This window comes from Aquarana catesbeiana, linkage group LG01, assembly GCF_042186555.1.
Source record: "Aquarana catesbeiana isolate 2022-GZ linkage group LG01, ASM4218655v1, whole genome shotgun sequence".
Taxonomy (NCBI): Eukaryota; Metazoa; Chordata; class Amphibia; order Anura; family Ranidae; genus Aquarana; species Aquarana catesbeiana.
The window spans coordinates 454,777,307-454,798,982 of record NC_133324.1 but is presented as its reverse complement, the minus strand read 5'-3'; positions in this window follow the sequence as shown (position 1 = coordinate 454,798,982).

The window sequence follows — 21,676 nt, the reverse complement described above, 5'->3', positions numbered from 1 at the left end:
TGACAATGACAATGCACCTTTACTGCATACATTGCTCCGCTTGCCAAGGGGTGCAAACTTTAAACTGTAGAAAACTTCCATAAACTGTATCCTTCCCACAAAGTACTGCTTAATTGCCTGGATGCTGAATTAAATGAAAGCCCCTTGCAAAACTAGAGGAAGCAGGAAGTGTCTGGTGTTTAAAACATTCCCCAGAGAAACAAGAGGAAGGCAATAAAGGTTCCACCTGTCATTCAGTGCTGAACAAAAGATTTAAAGTGACAAGCGAACAGTTACAGGTGTACTCACTTTTGTTGCCAGCGGTTTAGACATTACTGTGTGTTGAGTTATTTTGAGGGGACAGCAAATTTACATTGTTATACAAGCTGTACACTCACTACTTTACATTGTAGCAAAGTGTAATTTCTTCAGTGTTGTCACATGAAAAGATATAATAAAATATTTACAAAAATGTGAGGGGTGTACTCACTTTTGTGAGATACTGTATATATATATTTTTGGCTATGTTCAACTCTTTCTAATCAATAACAATAAAACTTATGAATTTGGGTTACGGGCACCTTACAAATCCCAGCTCCTGATGTGAGCATTTCTTTTGTGTATCCTGCATTTTAAAAACACTTGTAGACTCAAAAAATGACAGTGCAAGCTCTTCAAAAAGTTTGAGGCTTACATTGTCACCCTAATGAAACCAACAAATTTTTGACAAGCATTTGTAAAGATTGTGAAAAATATTCAGTATATAATATACCTATAAGAACAAGGAGTTTTTATTCCATGTTATGTTCAACTATAGACAATTCTATAATTTCAAAACTCAAAGGGGATGCAGGCCTTGCACAAATAGGTCCAGTACACCTTAGATCAGATGTTCCTAATTAAGCCTGCCTCTTCCCATTCACACATCACAGTTTCATGGCTTTTAAGGTTGAATAAAGACAATAGTCCATCCAGTTCAACCTGTGTAGGTGTATGTGTGTGTCAATGTCGATAATCATTTCCATATCACTGTATGTTGTGTTCACTAAGATGCAAGTCCAAGAGTGTTTGAAAGCTAGCAATACTCCCCGTTGACACCACTTATTGTGGAAGAGAGTTCCACATCCTTATTGCCCTGACAATGAAAAACCCCATACACAGCTTAAGATTAAACCATTTCTCCTCTAGTCTCATTGTGTGGCCCTGTGTCCTCTTACACTTCCTAAAACTGAATTGTTTTCTTCCTACGCTGGGATCACCATTGAGGTATTTGTATATTGCGATGTACATCAAGGTAACAGGGACATAGAGATGCAAACTGCTACTTTCTATTTCATGAAGAAAGTTATGTTTTGTAAAAACATTTGTAGTGTTTATCCTTCCTGTATACAGAACTGCTTTTGACACAAAAACAAAAAATATTGCTCAGAAATACTGACCCCCAAAACTTACCAGCTTTTGCACAGCAGGTCAGTTTCCACATGGCAACCTGCACATAGAATTGCATAGGATGTCTTGGAATGTGTGTGATTAGTACAATGTAGATAAATCCTGATGTGCAACTGAGCATCTTGTAGGCAGTGCTGTGTTTTGGCCTATGCCGACAAGGCCCAGGCCTAGGGTGGCACATAGCGGGGGGCAGCAAAAAAGCCTCCCCCCGCACGATCCCCCCCGATCTGTCCTACCGAATCCTGGCTCCCTCAGCCACCTCCCGCGGCCATATCCCACACGGGCATAGCGCCCGGCCGCCAGCTTGCTATAGCGCGGCACTTCCTAATGTCATAGCAGGCATTAGTGGAGTGTACTTGGCCAGGTGGGGGAGTGACTGGCACCCTCATAAAACGGTCGGTGACTGGCCAGAACGGGCTCCGCTCACCCTCCTCCATGTGGCGTCTTTCCTTTGCCTCTTCTCCCCGGCCTGGGGCAGGGTCTGTCTGTGAAGCTAGGAGGGGAAAGAGAGGGAGGACGACAACAGGAACCCCCTAGGCAGCCAGATCAGCAGCAGGTAAAATAAATCAATTACTATTACTTTTGTAATCATGTGCATGTGGCAAGCTACCAATCAAATATATGTAGCACCCTCTACCTAAAGGTAGGTGCTAGAGTAGGATTTTTTTAGCTGTAGGGCCCAGATACAGGTAAATTTAGCCAGGCCTGTGTTTCATTTCAGGCCTGGTTGGTTTTGATTTTGGGACCTTGAGTGTCTGGTGTAGTGGGGGGTGTGGCCACCTATACTCTGGCTCAGAGATGCCTCCTCTTCTTTCAGATGAATAGTTCTGGAAGAGAGGTTGAACTTGAGACCTGAGTGGCAGGCAGCTCATGTGAGGAGCCCCGACCAATTATCTTTTGGTATTGGCAGGGGGCAGGCCTCTCATATAAGCTGGGGTCACATGCTGCCAGGGAGGAGTCTGAAAGTAGGAACAGACAATGGAATACTGAGTTGCTGTCCTGGGCGTCCCCATGCGAGGATGCGCCGAGCGCAGAGGAGGGATGGAGGAACTCCAGGGAAGGAGCTAAAGAAAAGGATCTTTATCTCTGAGGAGACATCGGGCTGTTGTGACCAGGGAACGCAAGACTTGGATGTAAGGAAGATCAAGCAGAGGAAGTAGCAATCAAGCGGAGCAGAGTAGAGCAGCATTCTGTGACTGGGGACACAGAATGGTCTTTTTAAAAGGAGAAGGTCAGTGCAACAGAGAACAAGTAGAAGCTGGTCAGAGCAGTGCAGAATGCTGTGGCTGGGGAGCGCAGCATTGTTAGAGACGGACTGGCTGAGAGCAGTAGTCCACTTATTGCCATGTGTCAGGTCATCGGGAGGAGATGCCGTGTCGTCTCTGGCTTGGTTTACAGATTGGTAATATCTTCCAAAGACTGGGTGATTGTCAGTGTTATGGAGTCTGGAAGAGAGGGTGTGTAAGCCTCTGACTCTTTGATTCATAAAGGCAATATCATTCTGGGCTACAAGTCGGAATTACTCAGAATGATTCCCCTTGTTCCATTGGAAGTGAAGTTAGTAACTAAGAGAAGAAGAAATGGTCAGTAGAGGGGTTAATGCTCAGAAGTACAAAGTCACAAGGCCAAGACCACGAATAAAATCAAAAATGTGTTGTGTGATGGGCATCTCATATTTCCTTTTTCTCTCATCCAAGTTGTACCCCACAATAAAGTAACAAAACGGATCAAAACGACTGTTCATTGTCTTTAAAATGGTGGATGGGGGGTTGGCAGCAGGGTGATTGGCGGATTGCTAGTAACCAAATCAGTTGCCCTTACGGGGGTACCGCTGCATATAAATATGGATTAGATAAATATACAGATCATATTGCTATAAAGTGATCCGTGCTATAAACTAATTAAACAGTCCACATTAAAGGCACTTTCACACTGGAGTGGGCGGGCATTGATGGTAAAACGCTGATAGTTTTAGCGGGGCTTTACCGTCATTTTAGCGGTGCTATTTGGCCGCTAGCGGGGCACTTTTAACCCCCGCAAGTGGCCGGATAAAGGGTTAAATACGCCCGTGTATTTGCAGGCGCTTCGGCAGCGGTGCCCATTCATTTCAATGGGCAGGTGCAGTGGAGGAGCGGTGTATATACCGCTTCTTCCCCGCTCCAAAGATGCTGCTTGCAGGACATTTTTTAGCGTCCTGCCAGCGCAGCTTCCCAGTGTGAAAGCAGGTGTTTTTCAGGCGCTTTCACAGGCACTATTTTTAGCCCAAAAGTGCCTGCAAAACACCCCAGGAGTGAAAGGGGTCTTGGTGAAAGTTTATGTACTGCAAACTGCGGTACATGAACTTTCACTGAATGTGGACTGTTTAATCACTTCAGCCTCAGAAGATTTACCCCTTTCCTTCTTGACCAGGCCATTTTTTGCGATACAGCACTGCGTTACTTTAACTGACAATTGCGCGGTCTTGCAATGCTGTACCTAAATAAAACTGTTGTCCTTTTTTCCCCACAAATAGAGCTTTCTTTTGGTGGTATTTGATCACCTCTGCGGTTTTTATTTGTTGCCCCTATAAAACCGAAAAGACCGGCAATTTTGAAAAAAAAAAACCAATATATTTTACTTTCTGCAATAAAACATACCCCAAAAAAATGTGAAAAAACTAATTTCTTCATCAATTTAGGCCAATATGTATGCTGCTACATATTTTTGGCAAAAAAAAAAATCCCAATTGGCGTATTGATTGGTTTGTGCAAAAGTTATCGCAACTGCAAACTATGGGATAGATTTAGGGACTTTTAATTTTTTTAATTGTTTTTGCTGGTAATGGCGGCAATCTACGATTTTTAACGGGATAAATCAGACCCTAAGTGACACTTTTTGGGGACCAGTGACACCAATACAGTGATCAGTGCTAAAAAAATGCACTGTTACTGTATAAATGACACTGGCAGAGATGGGGTTAACATCAGGGGCGATCAAAGGGTTAAATGTGTTCCCTAATTGTGCTTATTAACTGAGTGGGGGATGGACTGACAGTAAGAACACACAGATCGCTCTTCCTAATTACTAGGAACAGACAATCTCTGTGTACTTCACCATCAGAACAGGGATTTGCCTTGTTTACATGGTGGAGCAATCGCAGGTGGCCGGCGGCCGCGCGAGCACCCACAGTATCTCGTGCACGAAAAACAACGTACAGGTAGTATATATTCTGTGGGTGATCTCTAAGTGGTTAATAAGTTTGCATTGATTTCAGCATGTGCAAAATGCTCCATGCTGAAATCAATGCAAACTCAATAAACAGTCCACATTCAGTGAAAATTCATGTACTGCGAAGTGCTCCGTGCTATAATCAATACATAATTCCTATACACTAATAAGCTGTGATATTATGAAACTGATGGTGTGTGATAGTGAGTGCTAATGTATAGAGAGGAAGAGGTGGAGCTCTAAGAGGAAAAAGAGGAAGGGGTAATGTTTACAGGTGATAGGGCGGTTCTTAAACAGAAAGGGTGTGGTCTTGACAGGAAGGGGTGGGTCATACTTAAATTAGGGGGTGCATGAATTTAGTCAGGCCTAGGGCAGCCCAAAACCTAAATACACCACTGCTTGTAGGTGGTAATCAGTAATAATAAATAACAATTGTATTTAGCAATTGAGCAGCAAGTGGGGAGAAGTGGTACTGATGTTGGCTAATATAGCTATTAAAGAATAAACAGTGGAAAATTGTCTTCCTTTTCACTTTAAACACAATATATATTATCACACAAAGTCAGAAAAAATGCAAGTTCTATTTTCATTTTTAAGGCAGGAGAGGGGCCTGTTAGTGTTGATTGTTTTCAACAAAGACAATAATTCTGCATGCATGCTGTACATGTAATCTCTTCTCTGTCAATATGGTATCCAAAAAAAATGAATGCAAAAACATAACTGCCTAGTGCTTGCTAAAGTGCAGATGTTAAAGGTAATTTTTTAACACTGCTGTTTTCTGAGAACTTATCACATAAATTAAAGACATTTTCCAAATTCTTACCCTGTAATTCACTGAGATTTCTCTTTTGATCTTCTTCTGTGACAATTTTCTTTTGAAAATGTGTAGTTAAAATATGTACTTTTCTGTGTTCAAATTTTGAGGTATTTAGTAGGGATAAAGTTGAGTTTTGGTGCTATTTAGGTTTGCAATCCCAGTGAATTAACGCAGGCATTTGGCAAACTAAATTCCCTGTAACCATAATGTACCCACTGGCCTTTGAACTTCTTTTAGATTGCTTAGAGGGGCCAGAAATGGGGGCTTTGTCATATGCCAGCCCCTTCCCTATAAAAGGGTAGAATCCCAGAGGCCAGTTGTCATTGTGGGTTGGAGCAGTTTACCCACTTCAATACAGGGCACTTACACCCCCTTCCTGCCCAGGCCATTTTTTCACACTTTGAATGACAATTACCATGTGACATTTTTATATTTTTCTTCACACAAATAGATCTTTCTTTTGGTGGTATTAAATCACTTCTGTTTTTTTTTTTTTTTTTTTCCTAAAAAAAAAAAAAAAAAAGTCAGAAAATTAAAAAAAAAAAAAAGTTTTTCTTAGTTTCTGTCAGTAAATTTTGTAAATACGTAATTTTTCTCCTTCACTGATGGGTGCTGATGAGGCGGCACTGATAGGCTGCACTGATTGGCACTGATGAGGTGGCACTTATGGGCACTGATTAGGTGGCACTGATGAGGAGGCATGAATATACTGCACTTATGGGCACTGATAGGCGGCACTGATGGGTGGCACTGGTGGGCACTGGTGGCCACTGATAGGCGGCACTGGTGGGCACAGATAGGCAGCACAGATAGGTGCCACTGATGGGTGGCACTGATGGGCATTGATGGGGGCATTGATGGGTGGCAGTGATGGGCATTGATGGGCAGCAGTGATGGGCATTGATGGGCAGCTGGCAATGGTGGGCACTCATTGCTGGCACTGGTGGGCACTTGATTGTAAACAGGGCACTGATGATCAGTGCCCTAGTTACATATCTAGATGTCCCCCAGTGAGGAGATGCCGCTGATCAGCTCTCCTCGCCTCACACTCTGTCAGTGTGAGGTGAGGAGCACTGATTACCGACATCTCCATGTTTACATGTGATCAGCTGTGACTGGACACAGCCAATCACATGGTTAAAGAGCCGCGGACGTGGCTCTTTATAGAGATCGGGGTTGCGCCGTGTCCTAACAATGGAGAGCTCACTGTTCGGTCATTCTGGGAAGCTGTCACCCAGAACGAGAGCAGCACTGCCCAGCCATCATTTGATGGTGGGCAGGCGGCAAGTGACAGTCTATGTAGGGAGATTTAGTTGCTATACAATGCCATACTATGCTAAGTTGCGCTAAATTACTGTGGAATGCAGTGAGGTGGGCTACATATTCTTGTGTACCCCTTTCCCCGGTCTAACAGAAACCCAAAATTAGTTTTTAAAACAATTTTTCATGTGTTAGCAACAACTGTAGTTGCTGTTTAAAGAGGAAGTAAACCCTGATTACTGCAAACCCTGCAAAGTAGAAGCATAATGGGCTAGTATGCATCGCATACTAGCCCATTATGTGGCACTTACCTGCAAAGGAAGCCCGTGCTGTCCCCACTGCAGGAACCATCCATCTTCACCCCTCTTCCTTATGGGGCCATGGACTCCGGCTCTGTTACTGGCCAGAGTCGCGTGACGTCACTCCCGCACATATGCACGGGAGCCAACGGTCACAGCGCGGGCACTATAGAAACGGCACAATCGTGCCCTTTCTTCAGTGTGCATGCGCCGATGACATTGGCGCAAGCGTATATATTAAATATCTTCTAAACCGTACAGGTTTAGAAGATATTTCCAGTACCTACAGGTAAGCCTTATTATAGACTTACCTGTAGGGAAAAGTGGTTTGTAAGGGTTTACAACCACTTTAACTGCTGGCTCCCCATTGCAGTTTTTTATTATTATTTTTTTTCATCAGTATCCATATACTGTATATTTTACATTTTCTGCTAGGTAAAAAAATTGAGATACAGTTTAGTGTTTTAGGGTTTATTTTTGTTCAGATGAGTATATTTCACTTAAATTTTCTAGGGCCTTTTTCTGTGGGATCCATAGGGTACACTTGTTGCTGACACTGTTTGCTTCCATGTGTTTGCAGTATATTACCATATACTTGTACAATAAAGTAGTGCACACCAAGGCACCTATCTAAATCCTCCCTATTGTCAGGCAGGCCTAAAGTAAGAAGCAGAAGTTCTGCATGCAGAGGTAGTAGGGTGTAAGCAGTTTCTGCAGGACACATCAGCCCTTTATCTCTCAGTTTGACTGTGCTATAAAGCCACAGTATGTGCTTTGGGCATGCACACTATGCAGTGCAGCTTCTGGCTTGCCCTGCAGCCAGTACTGTCTGAGAGGGCATTCAACGCATGTTCTGGAAAGGCAAATCTGTCTGTCTCCTGACAGTGTGGACCACCTCGCTATAATCAAAATATACCAGTCTTGGATTACCAAAGATTACAAAACCCTACGGATGCTACAGATTAAACCTTTAATTGTAATCTATTGCCCCCAACAAAAATGATACCTGCCATTATTACCAGCTCCTGCTACACAATGTTTCTGCAGCTGGGCCTCACCTGCCAAATTTCTAATGTTTGCCGCAGGTAAGGTCCTGCATTGTACCTCCAAGTTTGCAACATATTTCAGTGCTCTGGCACTCAGAAATTGTTGTGGCTATTGTCTTTCACATAATACACGCTAATCTATATTTCAAGATAAAACTCTCATCTCCCACTCTTATATTGCAACCTAACCAGACTGACAACATACTGTCCGGCCACTGAACAATATTTGTGACTATTGTCTCTCAAATAATATACTTTAACTTTTATTACAAGATCAAATCTGCCTTGTCTCTTTCTATTTGCTACCTATCAGGATGGGGATGTGGGGGTGCAGGAAGGGCAGATGACCCAGATGCAGGGCAAAGTTTCATGTGGAAGGAGTGCCCTATGGCAAGTTCCCTCCACCTCCAATGCTACAGGCTGATGAGAGTGGTAACAGCAGCATCACTACTCCTGACAGCTAGAAGGAGGGAGAGTTGGGAGCAGTTGTGGGCTGTGCTTTCTCTCTTCCCAGCCATGTGAAGAGGTAAGGGATACAGAAGGAGAAAGAGTAGGGGCAACAGCACAGGCACACTGTTCCATTCACCACCTCCAGTGCTGCTGCGCCTTTATTGAGCTAGGCTCACAGTGACTGTTTCCATGCATAGCCTGTCACTATTGCAACTGTGACTCTACAGGGGGTTACTGGGAAGCATATGTTCAACCTCACAATCCCTCACTCTGACAGCATCCTTCTCCACCACCAGTGCCCCCCCCCCCCACACACACACACACACACATACTGTACTGCATCCCTTCTGCTAGTTACTAAATGAAAGGCCTGTCATTACCAAACCATGGTCCTGTTGGCCTCATATTGGCCTCAGCACACTAAATTTGGATTAGATTGGTTAGAACAGTGTTTCTCAACTCCAGTCCTCAAAGCGCCCCAACAGGTCATGTTTTTCAGGCTTACCATTATTTTGCACAGGTGATTTGATCTGCCTTAGTAATTACTTACTTAGTAATCACTGCCTTAGTAATTACCACTGACATTTCATCTGAGGGAAATCCTGAAAACATGACCTGTTGGGGCGCCTTGAGGACTGGAGTTGAGAAACACTGGGTTAGAATCTTTCCTTTTTGGGTCAACCTATTTCCTAAACACAATCTTAGAATCTACCCATTGGGTATTATTCTCAAAAAAGACCCAGTAAATTATTGTCTAATTTATTGTCTCTCCCACTTCAACCGTTTCTCAGTTAATAGTGGCATCAACAAAGAGGAAACAAGAGTGCAATACACATCTTTTGACAAGGCTATGGTCAGGGCTGCAGGTGCAGGTTAACTCACGGAGATGGTCAATATTGAATTGGCTTTCTGCCTTCTCCCTGCTCATCCTGAATGCTTTTAATTGTTAGCATTTCTATTCCAAAATGATTTTTGTGTTGACTCGTGCTTCCTGATAGGCCTCTTAATATCATGCTAATATTTCAAGATGTTCTTTAGCTTTCTGGAATGGGTGGTGCAGAAGTGGTCTGGCTCAGAATCTTTTTGCACTACCTTGACAATTACCTTTTTGTTGCTGCTTGGGATACTGCGCTTTGTCAAAATGTATTATTTGTTTTTAAGAAGGTTTGTTCTGACTTTTTAGTTCCCCTAGCACCAGATAAAACTGAATGCCCCACTAAAATTATGTTGCTTCTAGGCATCAAAATAGACATGGTTGAAATGGTTTTCCATTTGGCCCAACATAAATTGGCCAATTTACAGGCAATTCTCGGGAAAGTTTCCAAAAAACGCATGCTCTGTCAGATCCAATCTTTACTGAGTCAGTGAGTATTTTTCTGTAGAATTGTTCTGTTGGGTAGAGCATTTTGCAGACATTTAACCTATTACTTTAGAATCAGCAAGTCTATGTGCGATGATCTATCAGTTTGGTTGATCTATCAAGAAGACTACAATGGTCAAAATTGTTGGCAACTCGAAGCAGATTTTCTGAATAACCTTAGATCACTGGACTTGCTCTCCATCATTGTGGTTGTGGAGCTGTAAGGAGAATGCTTGATGAACAGGCATTTTTTTGGTACAAATATTCTTAGTATTATATATGTCATCAATCACCTGTACTCTATTTCACTGTCAGTTACATTACTACTATGCTTTTCAGTTATAAAATGTTTACAACTGAACACTGTCTAACGTCAAAGAACGTTTCAAGTGAAGCTAATGTTAGTGCTTATGCCAGTTCTCATTTGCAATGGGATCGCTTCCAAACAGCTGGCCCCGCAGGCAGCAAGAAAAGGCCTAACTTGCCTTGGAACATTGTTTTTGATGATTGCTTTTACCTCTCTGCACCTCTCTGCACCTCTCTGCGTTTTGTTAGCTTTACCATCAAGGCCCATTATATTGTTGGGTTTCATTTGAATGGTCATAGCTATCCTTAAGTGAGTAGGGTATTCACAATCACAGTGATAGACTTTTCAGTTTTCTAGTATTTAACATTTTACAAGATAAAGGTGTTTTGGGTTTCACCACAGAAAAACATTTTCTCTGCTTTATCCTTTCTATCCACATTCTTGGCTGCATAGATTTTATGCATGAATACCTTATTTATCACATTGTCAAAAGATAGAAATGCCTTTCATAATTTTCTTATTTCAAGCACCCAGTATCCATTTCATTATTGTCACCTAATTTGAATATTCTATCAGAAGTCTGTTTTCACTTTTTAAATCACTTTTTTTCAGGTAGCTTTCTCCTGGGCCTTTTATCTGAGCTTTCCACATAGGTAAACCAGTGTCCAATAACCAAAAACTTCTACATACTTTGAGCATGTTGGGCTGTGCCCCATCCATAATTTAACATAGGCCATAAAAAAAACAAAAAAACTAGGTGGACTTTTATAGCACCACATAAAATAGTTATACATGAAACAATTATGGGGTATCTATGTTGCACATCGATATTAAATGCTGCAAAAATGCATGACCTCCATAAGGTTAACCTCCTCAACTGACTAATCCAGCTAACATATCATATAAACATGTAATAAACCTATTATTCTATACCTATTTTGCACAAAATGTCATATTGTTGATTTCGTGGTCATACAGGCATGTCTTTGTTCAACACATTTCACAGTTTAAAAACACTGCTTTGTCAAGAGCCTAGGTGGAGGTAAAATCTATAAGGAATCATATATATATATACCAAGATGTCTTATCATATGATATCAAGGTAAATAAAAAGGGATCTATTTACTATTTTTAGAAACAATCAGGGTAAAGAGTTACAGTACCTGGGATTACTGACAAGAAGCATCTTCTGAGCTTATTTATTATTTTTTCTATTGCCTCAGTTCCTCAACTTCTGCAGTCTGAGGGGCTCCTGCCCCTAGCACCCAAATGTCCCTGTGCCCGTGCTGCATAGGGGGATATCTGGCTGCACTTGATGAGTTAAATCTGGGTGAATGTACAGTCATCGATATATATTCCAAATCATTTTGCAAAAATAAGGAACGCATTACTTACAGAAATGTATCATAATGTATTATATACATGTAAACATGAAATCAAAGTTTTTTAAAGTATGCTTTATGATTTATTATAGCTCTTACCCCAACTAGGCTCCTGACAAAGCAGTGCTATTAAAATGCAAAAGACAGACCCATCTGACCACAAAAAATCAGCAATGTGACACTTTTTCCAACATATGTACAAAATAATAGGTTTAATACATATTTATTTTATATGTTAGTTGGATTAGGTCAGTTGGGAAGGTTAACCTAATGAAGGTCATGTATTTTTGTAGTATTTAAAGCCCAGCTCCTGGAAACTATTAAATTATGCATTGCAAAGGGGCTGTGCCTGCACTGCTAGGGGTTAATTTCTCATTTAGGTTTCGGGGACACAGAAAAGCAGATTTGCTTACTCTATCCTCCACTTCTCCCTCCTGCTAGACCAGTTCTCTCAGCATATTATCCCACATGCTCTGCCAGTCGAAGGTCCTGATGTCATCAAGACCAGTGCAGGGTCCTGCACTGGGTATGATGACACCGGTCAACAGTCCACTGCTGGTGCTTGGGGGAGCACTGTCTGCTGGAGGAACACAGGAACAGGTAAGTCAAGGCTTTTTCTTTTCCTGTAAACAAAATGAGCAGTTAACCCTTGCAGTATGGGCACAGCCCCACTGTAAACAATAATGTTATAGTCTCCCAGAGTTGGCTTTAATATTGATGTGTAGAAGAGATGCCCCATAAGTGGTTTATGGGTGTTTTATGTATAACTGTTGATTTTTATGTTATTTTGAAATAAAACAACGTTTTTATGTAAGTTTGAACATTTGATTTATGAGTTGCTTTAAAAGTCCAGCTTGTTTTGTTTTTCTTATTTGATAGTCTGCAATAAGCAAAAATCTCTCCTTGGTATTATAGCAGAAGATGTCTTCTTTTCTGAAAACTAACCATTTAGGAAAATAGATTAGGTAAATCTGACATTTGTACACATTCTTTCCTCATTGGTGTGGTTCCACTAATGCTGATATGGGTTCCACTGATTATGAGCTGCAACAATTAGATTTGAGTATTTCTGTTTTTCTTATATTTAAGACATCACTTTCTCTATTTATCTTAGTTTCCCATCTGGTTCTGACATGGATCATTGGTGATGTACAGTATCTCACAAATACAATAAATAAGTGTGAATACACCCCTCACATTTTTGTAAATATTTTATTATATCTTTTCATGTGACAACACTGAAGATATGACACTTTGCTGCAATGTAAAGTAGTGAGTGTACAGCTTGTATAACAGTGTAAATTTGCTGCCCCCTAAAAAATAACTCAACACACAGCCATTAATGTCAAAACCGCTGGCAACAAAAGTGAGTACACCCCTAAGTGAAAATGTCCAAATTGGGCACAGTAATGGGGCGTACACACGATCGGACTTTTCGTCTACAAAAGTCCAACGGACACCGACGGACTAAAGCTGGCTGCTAATCCGATCGTGTGTGGGCTTCTCCGGACTTTCAGCAGACTTTTTCAGCCTCAAATCCGACGGACTTTAGATTTGAAACATGCTTCAAATCTTTACGTCGTAACTACGACGGACCCCGAAATCCGCTCGTCTGTGTGCTAGTCCGACGGACAAAAACCCACGCTAGGGCAGCTATTGGCTACTGGCTATGAACTTCCTTATTTTAGTCCGGTGTACGTCATCACGTACCAATCCATCAGACTTTTGTGTGGTCGTGTGTAGGCAAGTCCGTTCGTTAGAAAGTCTGCCGCAAGTCCGCCGAAAGTCTGCCGGAAGTCTGTCGGACAGGCTGTCGGACTTCTGTAGACGAAAAGTCCAACCGTGTGTACGCCCCATTAGCCATTTTCCCTCTCCGGTGTCATGTGACTTGTTAGTGTTACAAGGTCTCAGGTGTAAATGGGGAGCAGGTGTGTTAAATTTGGTGTTATCGCTCTCACTCTGTCATACTGGTCACTGGAAGTTCAACATGGCACCTCATGGTAAAGAACTCTCTGATGATCTGAAAATAAGAATTGTTGCTCTACATAAAGATGGCCTAGGCTATAAGAAGATTGCCAAGACCCTGAAACAGGTTTGCAATTGATTTTTTTGTTCTTGGTACCACGCTATTCTTTATTGTGATCACTTTTATCCTGGATGCTGTTATCTGAATTTTTTACCCTGTTTGGTTTATAATAAACCTGCTTTTTTGGATTTAAAGCACTATGTGGAGCCTTTTTTTCCTTTTCCATGTCCCCATGGTGGCTATGTGAAAGGTGTATTCCCCCAATATACACCGGTTGGAGAAATTCCTGTAACTGGACTTTGAACATCTGCTGTCCCCAGGCCGTTTACCATTGTTACAGAGGAACCAGTGGAACCTACTGTATACGCCTCTACATCTGTTTGGATCGATCGATCCTCAAGCCTGTATGACACCTAGCCATACGGCAAACGTGTCCACCAGTTCCGGTAAGCGTATTTGCTCCATCTATTCTTTGCTGTGGATACTGAGTATTGGAACACCACCTCTGTGAACCACGTATCACCCTTGAGAAACCTCTCACTCATCCTACATTTATACTGTTCCCCTTCATTGAACATTCACATGACCATGATGTCTACGTTATTGGTCGTTGATATGATCATGGACTCATTATAATATTGTATTTGGTTTTTTATATTTTTTTACATTTAGCTACACACTATCACGTTGCACAGCTGATAGTCACATTTATGTGGATCACTCAATCCTGATTTTTATGTTTAGCGCTGCATCGTTTCTTCCTGTTATTATCTACATAAAGATTGCCTAGGCTATAAGAAGATTGCCAAGACCCTGAAACTGAACTGCAGCATGATGGTCAAAACCATACAGCGCTTTAACAGGACAGGTTCCACTCAGAACAGGCCTCGCCATGGTCAACCAAACAAGTCGAGTGCACGTGCTCAGCGTCATATCCAGAGATTGTCTTTGAGAAATGAGTGCTGCCCGCATTGCTGCAGAGGTTGAAGGGGTGGGGGGTCAGCCTGTCAGTGCTCAGACCGTACGCCTCACACTGCATCAAAGTGGTTTGCATGGCTGTCTTCTCAGAAGGAAGTCTCTACTAAAGATGATGCGCCAGAAAGGCCACAAACAGTTTGCTAAAGAGAAGCAGAGTAAGGACATGGATTACTGGAACCATGTCCTGTGGTCTGATAAGACCAAGATAAAGTTATTTGGTTCAGATGGTGTCAATTGTGTGTGGCAGCAACCAGGTGAGGAGTACAAAGACAAGTTTGTCTTGCCTACAGTCAAGCATGGTGGTGGGAGTGTCATGGTCTGGGGCTGCATGAGTGCTGCCGACACTGGGGAGCTACAGTTCATTGAAGGAACCATGAATGCCAACATGTACTGTGACATACTGAAGCAGAGCATGATCCCCTCCCTTCAGAGACTGGGCCGCAGGGCAGTATTCCAAAATGATAACGACCCCAAACACACTTCCAAGACGACCACTGCATTGCTAAAGGACATTATTTTGTACAGTAAACGTTTATGGGGAACTGTGTCAAATGAATTTGTAAAATCCAGATACACCACGTCTACGGGCCTTCCTTTATCTAGATGGCAACTCACCTCCTCATAGAAGGTTAGTAGATTGGTTTGGCAAGAACAATTCTTCCTAAATCCATGCTGATTACTGCTAATGATACCATTCTCATTACTAAAATCTTGTATATAGTCCCTTATCATCCCCTCCAAGAGTTTACATACTATTGATGTTAGGCTAACTGGTCTGTAATTCCCAGGGATGTATTTTGGGCCCTTTTTAAATATTGGTGCTACATTGGCTTTTCTCCAATCAGCCGGTACCATTCCAGTCAGTAGACTGTCTGTAAAAATTAGGAACAACGGTCTGGCAATCACTTGACTGAGTTCCCTAAGTACCCTCGGCTGCAAGCCATCTGGTCCCGGTAATTTATTAATGTTAAGTTTCTCAACTCTAATTTTAATTCTGTCCTCTGTTAACCATGGAGGTGCTTCCTGTGTTGTGTCATGAGGATAAACACTGCAGTTTTGGTTACTGAAGCCCCCGATTCACTCGTGAAGACTGAGGAGAAGAATAAATTCAATACCTTCGCCATCTCCCCATCCTTTGTAACCAGATGTCCTTCCTCATTCTTTATGGGGCCAATACGGTCTGTCCTCCCTTTTTTACTGTTTACATACTTAAAGAATTTCTTGGGATTTTTTTTGCTCTCCTCTGCTATGTAACTTTCATGTTCTATCTTAGCCGTCCTAATTGCACCCTTACATTTCTTGTTGCATTCTTTATAAAGTCTGAATGCTGAGGATGATCCCTCAACCTTGTATTTCTTGAAGGCCTTCTCCTTTGCTTTTACATGCATTTTTACATTGGCGTTAAGCCATCCGAGACTTTTGTTCCCTCTTTTAAATTTATTACCCAACGGGATGCATTGGTTAATGCCCTTATTTAATATGCTCTTAAAGCAAACCCATCTCTCCTCCGTGTTCTTTGTTCCTAATATTTTATCCCAATTTATGCCTTTTAGAAAAGTTTGTAGTTTAGGGAAGTTGGCTCTTTTGAAATTCACTGTCTTTGTATTTCCTTTATGTTTCCTATTTGTGTGATTTATACTGAAATTAATTGACCTGTGATCGCTGTTACCTAAATTGCCCCGTATTTCTACATCCGTGATCAGGTCTGTATTGTTGGTAATCAGTAGATCCAGTAATGTTTTATTTCTAGTTGGTGCGTCTACCATCTGACCCATAAAATTGTCCTGCAAGACATTAAGGAACTGGCGAGCCTTAAGTGAATGCGCCCAGTCTATGTCTGGATAATTAAAATCCCCCATTATGATAACACTTCCCATTCTTACTGCTAATCCAAATTGTGATAGGAGATCTGTCTCCACTTCCTCCCTCAGGTTAGGGGGCCTATAGCATACTCCCAGTATTATTTTCCCCTTAGCTCCATCCCTTTGGAGCTCTACCCATAAGGATTCCACCTCCTCCCTAGCTCCCTCAGTGATGTCATCTCTCACATTCACTTGTACATTATTCTTGATATATAGGCATACCCCTCCTCCTTTTTTACCCTCTCTATCCTTGTGGTAAAGGGTATATCCTTGAATGTTTGCCAGCCAATCATGAGAGCTGTTGAACCAGGTCTCTGAAATTCCCACAAAATCCAAATCCTCCTCGTACAACAGTAACTCTAGTTCACCCATCTTTTCAGCCATGCTCCATGGCATTGGTGAACATGCCACATAGTTTAGACTGGTCGCATATTGTCCTCGTATTGGGTGTTTCGAGATTGCAACTAGGACTTGCTACTATACTTACCTTGTGTTTTTGTGCTTTGGTCAACCTACCACTAATGCCCCCAATATTTTCTGCGCTGACTCTCTACCTCTGGACCCTCCCCCCATCGCCTAGTTTAAAAACCCCTCTAACTTTTTGGCCATCTTCATTCCCAGCAGATCTGCACCCTCCTCATTTAGGTGCAGTCCGTCCCTTCTATAGTACCGGTTATCGACTGAGAAGTCGGCCCAGTCCTCCAGGAACCCAAACCCCTCCTTACTACACCAACTCTTCAGCCACTTGTTTACTTCCCTAATCTCCCTCTGCCTTTCTGGTGTGGCTCGATGTACCGGTAGTACTGAGAATACTACCTTGGAGGTCCTTTTCCTCAATTTAGCTCCTAAGTCCCTAAAATCATTCTTCAGGACATTCCATCTGCCTCTGACTTTGTCATTGGTGCCAACATGCACCATGACAGCTGGGTCTTCCCCAGCCCCTCCCAATAATCTGTCCATAAGATCCGTGATGTGCTGAACCTGAGCGCCCGGTAGACAACATACTATTCGGCGCTTGAGGTCTTTGTTACAGATTGCCCTCTCTGTCCTTCTAAGAATTGAGTCCCCTACCAAAAGAATCTGTCTTTCCTTTCCCTTCATTACCCCCCACTCTCACTGGAGGAGTTCTTCCCCCGGCAGCTAGGAGAGTCCCTCAGCTCCAGCAGTGCTGGTCCCTGACTGGTTTCACCAATGTCACTCAATGGAACGTACTTATTGGGATGCTCCAGTCCTGGATTGGCCTCCCTGGCACTTCCCCCTCTACCCTTCCTGACTGTCACCCATCTACTCTTTGCTAGTGCCTGCACCTCTTTGTCTCCACCCGCCTCTGTGCTGGCCCCTGCCAGCACCTGCCGTGTACGTTCCTGGCTCTCCTTTAGTATGTAGGGACTTCTCAGTGCTGACAGTTGCTTCCCCAGATTCAGAACCTGGGCTTCCAGGGAAACAATGTGCTTACATTTTGCACAGCAGTATTCGCCCTCAATCAGATGATCAAGGAACGCATACATGCAGCAAGATGTACAAAGAGTCGCCTCTCCACATCCGCCGGGCATCGTACCTATTAAATTTAGTGAGGGTTGGGGATTATACCCTGTCCAAATTACCTAACAGCTAGCTTCCTGACACTAATACTCAAGCCAATACACAGGTACACAACAAGACAATACACAGGTACTCACAGACCTACGTGCACTTGCAGAACAGTTGCAGAACTACGTGCACTCACAGACCTACGTGCACTCGCAGAACAGTCACAGACCCACGTGCACCCACAGACCTACGTGCACTCGCAGGCCACTCGCAAACCTACGTGCACTCGCAGACCTACGTGCACTCGCAGGCCACTCGCAGACCTACGTGCACTCGCAGACCTACGTGCACTCGCAGATCTACGGTGGTACGTATTAAAGTCGAACTAAAGTCTGATATTAAAAAGCTGTGAGCAGGCAAACTCTTTATTGCAGAAGAGACCTGTAATCCCTCTTCTACATTGAAATAAACCTACATGCCTGCTCACAATCTTCTGTAGAGTGACCACCACATTCCGTGCTGGCCAAGCAAGACAGCACCCAGAGGAAGACAGGGATAGGATGCTGGCAGGTAACTATAGTGTAGTTTAGTTCTGCTTAGTTCCGCTTAAAAGAATTGGCCGGGACGGGTGCTCACAGCTTATCTGTGACTGGCATAAACTTCATGTTGATGGTTTTTGACTTACCAATTGCATTTATTGATATGGTAAATCAATAAAACTCTTAGCAGCCATGAATAAGCCTACAAGTGCAGTAAATGGAATTTGATCTGTAACAATTGATTAAACATTTTTGGACAGGTCTTTTGTTTGTATTAGTGATGATACTCCAGAATATAGAAGGCTGCTGGATGTTGGAAAAGAAACTGACAATATATTTATATATGAATTAAACCTTTCTAACCAGCAGGTGGCACTGCAGTGTTATAGTGTGTTATTCTATGGTAAAGTAATAACAGGATGTTCTGTCTATGTTAAGTGCATGTACTTGTATATTCCTGTTTCCTGTGTCATGTTTCCTAATGCTGTAAGACAGGCATTGCTAATCCGCCATAAAAGTAAAGTATTCTCTGCATACAACAAGCTTCCAAGCGCATGATTCAATAACCTGCCAATAGGTTATGAGTCCCTGGCACCCAGGCTTTGGAGAGGATATCCCAGCACACCCAGGCACCCTGCAGCACCCATAGGCACTGATAAGAATACTCAGCGTATACTCAGTAAGTACAGCAAGTCAGTGAATACAAGCTACTGAAACATGGCAAGTGGTTCAGATGTGAAGTTTGATATTTCAAAGCTGAACAATGCCATTTACCAGCTATGGAAGTTTAAACTACAAATGTTTCTTAGCAAGGATGACTTGTGGCAAGTGCTGAATACAGACAGACACTACAAACGGAGAGATAAAGGATTCGGATAGGAAGGATAGACAAGCAAAAGTGATTATAAGCTTACTAGTGGAAGATGACCAGCTTATCCACATAAGAACGGAGAAAACAGCCAAAGGTATGTAGACTTCATTACAGGAACTGCATGAGCATTCAAGCATAAACAACAAGCTGATTCTACTAAGAAAGCTGTATAAGATAAGATTAGAAGAAAGCCAGAAAATGTGTAACCATGAGAAAGCTATGCTAGAGATAATAGAGCAGCTACGTGACATTGGAGAGGATATCAAAGATAACCATATTGTTGCCCTGCTCCTCTGCAGCCTTCCAGAGACATATACTGCTCTTATTAATGCTTTAGAAACCAGACCCGAGATGGAGCTGATATTAGAATATGTCAAAGGCAAATTAATTGATGAATATGACAGTAGGAAAGAAAATGCGTGCCATGATGACAAAGCTCTTAAGATGTAGAAATCACAACAAGGAAAGCAGAGCCTGTTTTTGCTGTTAAAAGACTGGTCACTTAAAAAAGGATTGTTCTATCAGGAAAGCCAAGCAGCTAAAGCTATCCACAAAAGAAAAGCAATCACAAAGGAAACTGCAGACACATCATGGAGTGGCACCTTTAAAGTGACACGGAGCTGGGAGCCACTTGGCTGGTACATAGACTCAGGTGCGACAAGCCACTTGACTAGCGATGAGACCCACTTCACAAACATTGATTACAGTGCAAAAGACAAAGTTTTCCTAGCAAACGGGAAAAGCATCACATCAGAAGGTAAAGGCCAGGGCTTCCTGAACTGCATTACACCACAAGGAGGCAAGCACAGTATCCTCGTATAGAAAGTGCTGTATGTTCCAGAACTAGAAGGTAGCCTTCTATCAGTGAAAAGTCTTGTAAGCAATGGTCTTATAGGGTGTACACACGGTCGGACTTTGTTCGGACATTCCGACAACAAAATCCTAGGATTTTTTCCGACGGATGTTGGCTCAAACTTGTCTTGCATACACACGGTCACACAAAGTTGTCGGAAAATCCGATCGTTTTAAACGCGGTGACGTAAAACATGTACGTCGGGGCTATAAACAGGGCAGTAGCCAATAGCTTTCATCTCTTTATTTATTCTGAGCATGCGTGGTACTTTGTCCGTCAGATTTGTGTACACAAGATCGGAAAATTTTATCTCCTGCTCTCCAACTTTGTGTGTCGGAAAATCCGATGGAAAATGTCCGATGGAGCCCACACACAGTCGGAATTTCCGACAACACACTCCGATCGGACATTTTCCATCGGAAAATCCGTCCGTGTGTACGGGGCATTACAGTTAAGTTCCAGGGTGATGAATGACAATTCACAATATTAAGTGATTCCTTGCAAGAGGAAACCTGGATGATCACCTATAGAGGCTCATCGTCACAGACCAGCAAGCCAATATTAGTTGCTAATGACCTACACAGCAAATGTATTCACTTATGGCACAGGTGGCTGGGCAACAGAAAACCAGAAGCTATACAGGACATTATAAAGAGAGGCTTATCAGAAGATTTAACAATAGCACCTTGCAAAGTGCTCATGAAATGCAAGTGCTGTAGAGAAACAGAAGTCAAACGTGCTCCCCTTCCACAGGCTTCTCAAAGAAAAACTACCCACCCCCTGCAGCTCATACACAGTGATGTATGCAGTCCAAAGAAAACTCCCACGTCAGGCAGGAACAGATATCTACTGACTTTCATTGATGATTATTCCAGGTACACAACTACTTATCTGATGAAACACTCAGAGAAACTTCAAGAGTTCGTTGCCATGTCTAGCAACAAATTTCAACAGAAAACTGGAACAATACGCACCGACAGTGGGGGAGAATACATAAGCAAAGAAGAGGCCACATACCTGAAGAGACAAGGAATAGTACACCAGACAACAGCACCATACACTTCTGAACAAAACGGTGTGGCAGAAAGGAAAAATCACACTCTTATGCCGCGTACAGACGATCGGAATTTCCGACAACAAATGTTCCATGAGATTGTTTTGTGTGTAGGCTCCATCGGAAATTTTTTGTCGGAATTTCCAACAACAAAAATTTGAGAGCTGGTTCTCAAATTTTCCAACAACAAAATCCGTTGTTAGAAATTCCGAACGTGTGTACACAATTTCGACGCACAAAATTCCATGCATGCTCTGAATCAAGTACGAGACGGAAGCGCTCGGTCTGGTAAAACTAGCGTTCTTAATGGAGATAGCATATTTGTCACACTGCAAATTTTTTAATCTTTTAATGCAGCGCATTCTCTTCTTCTTTATAATGCTAGATTAATGAAGTTGTTTTGCTGC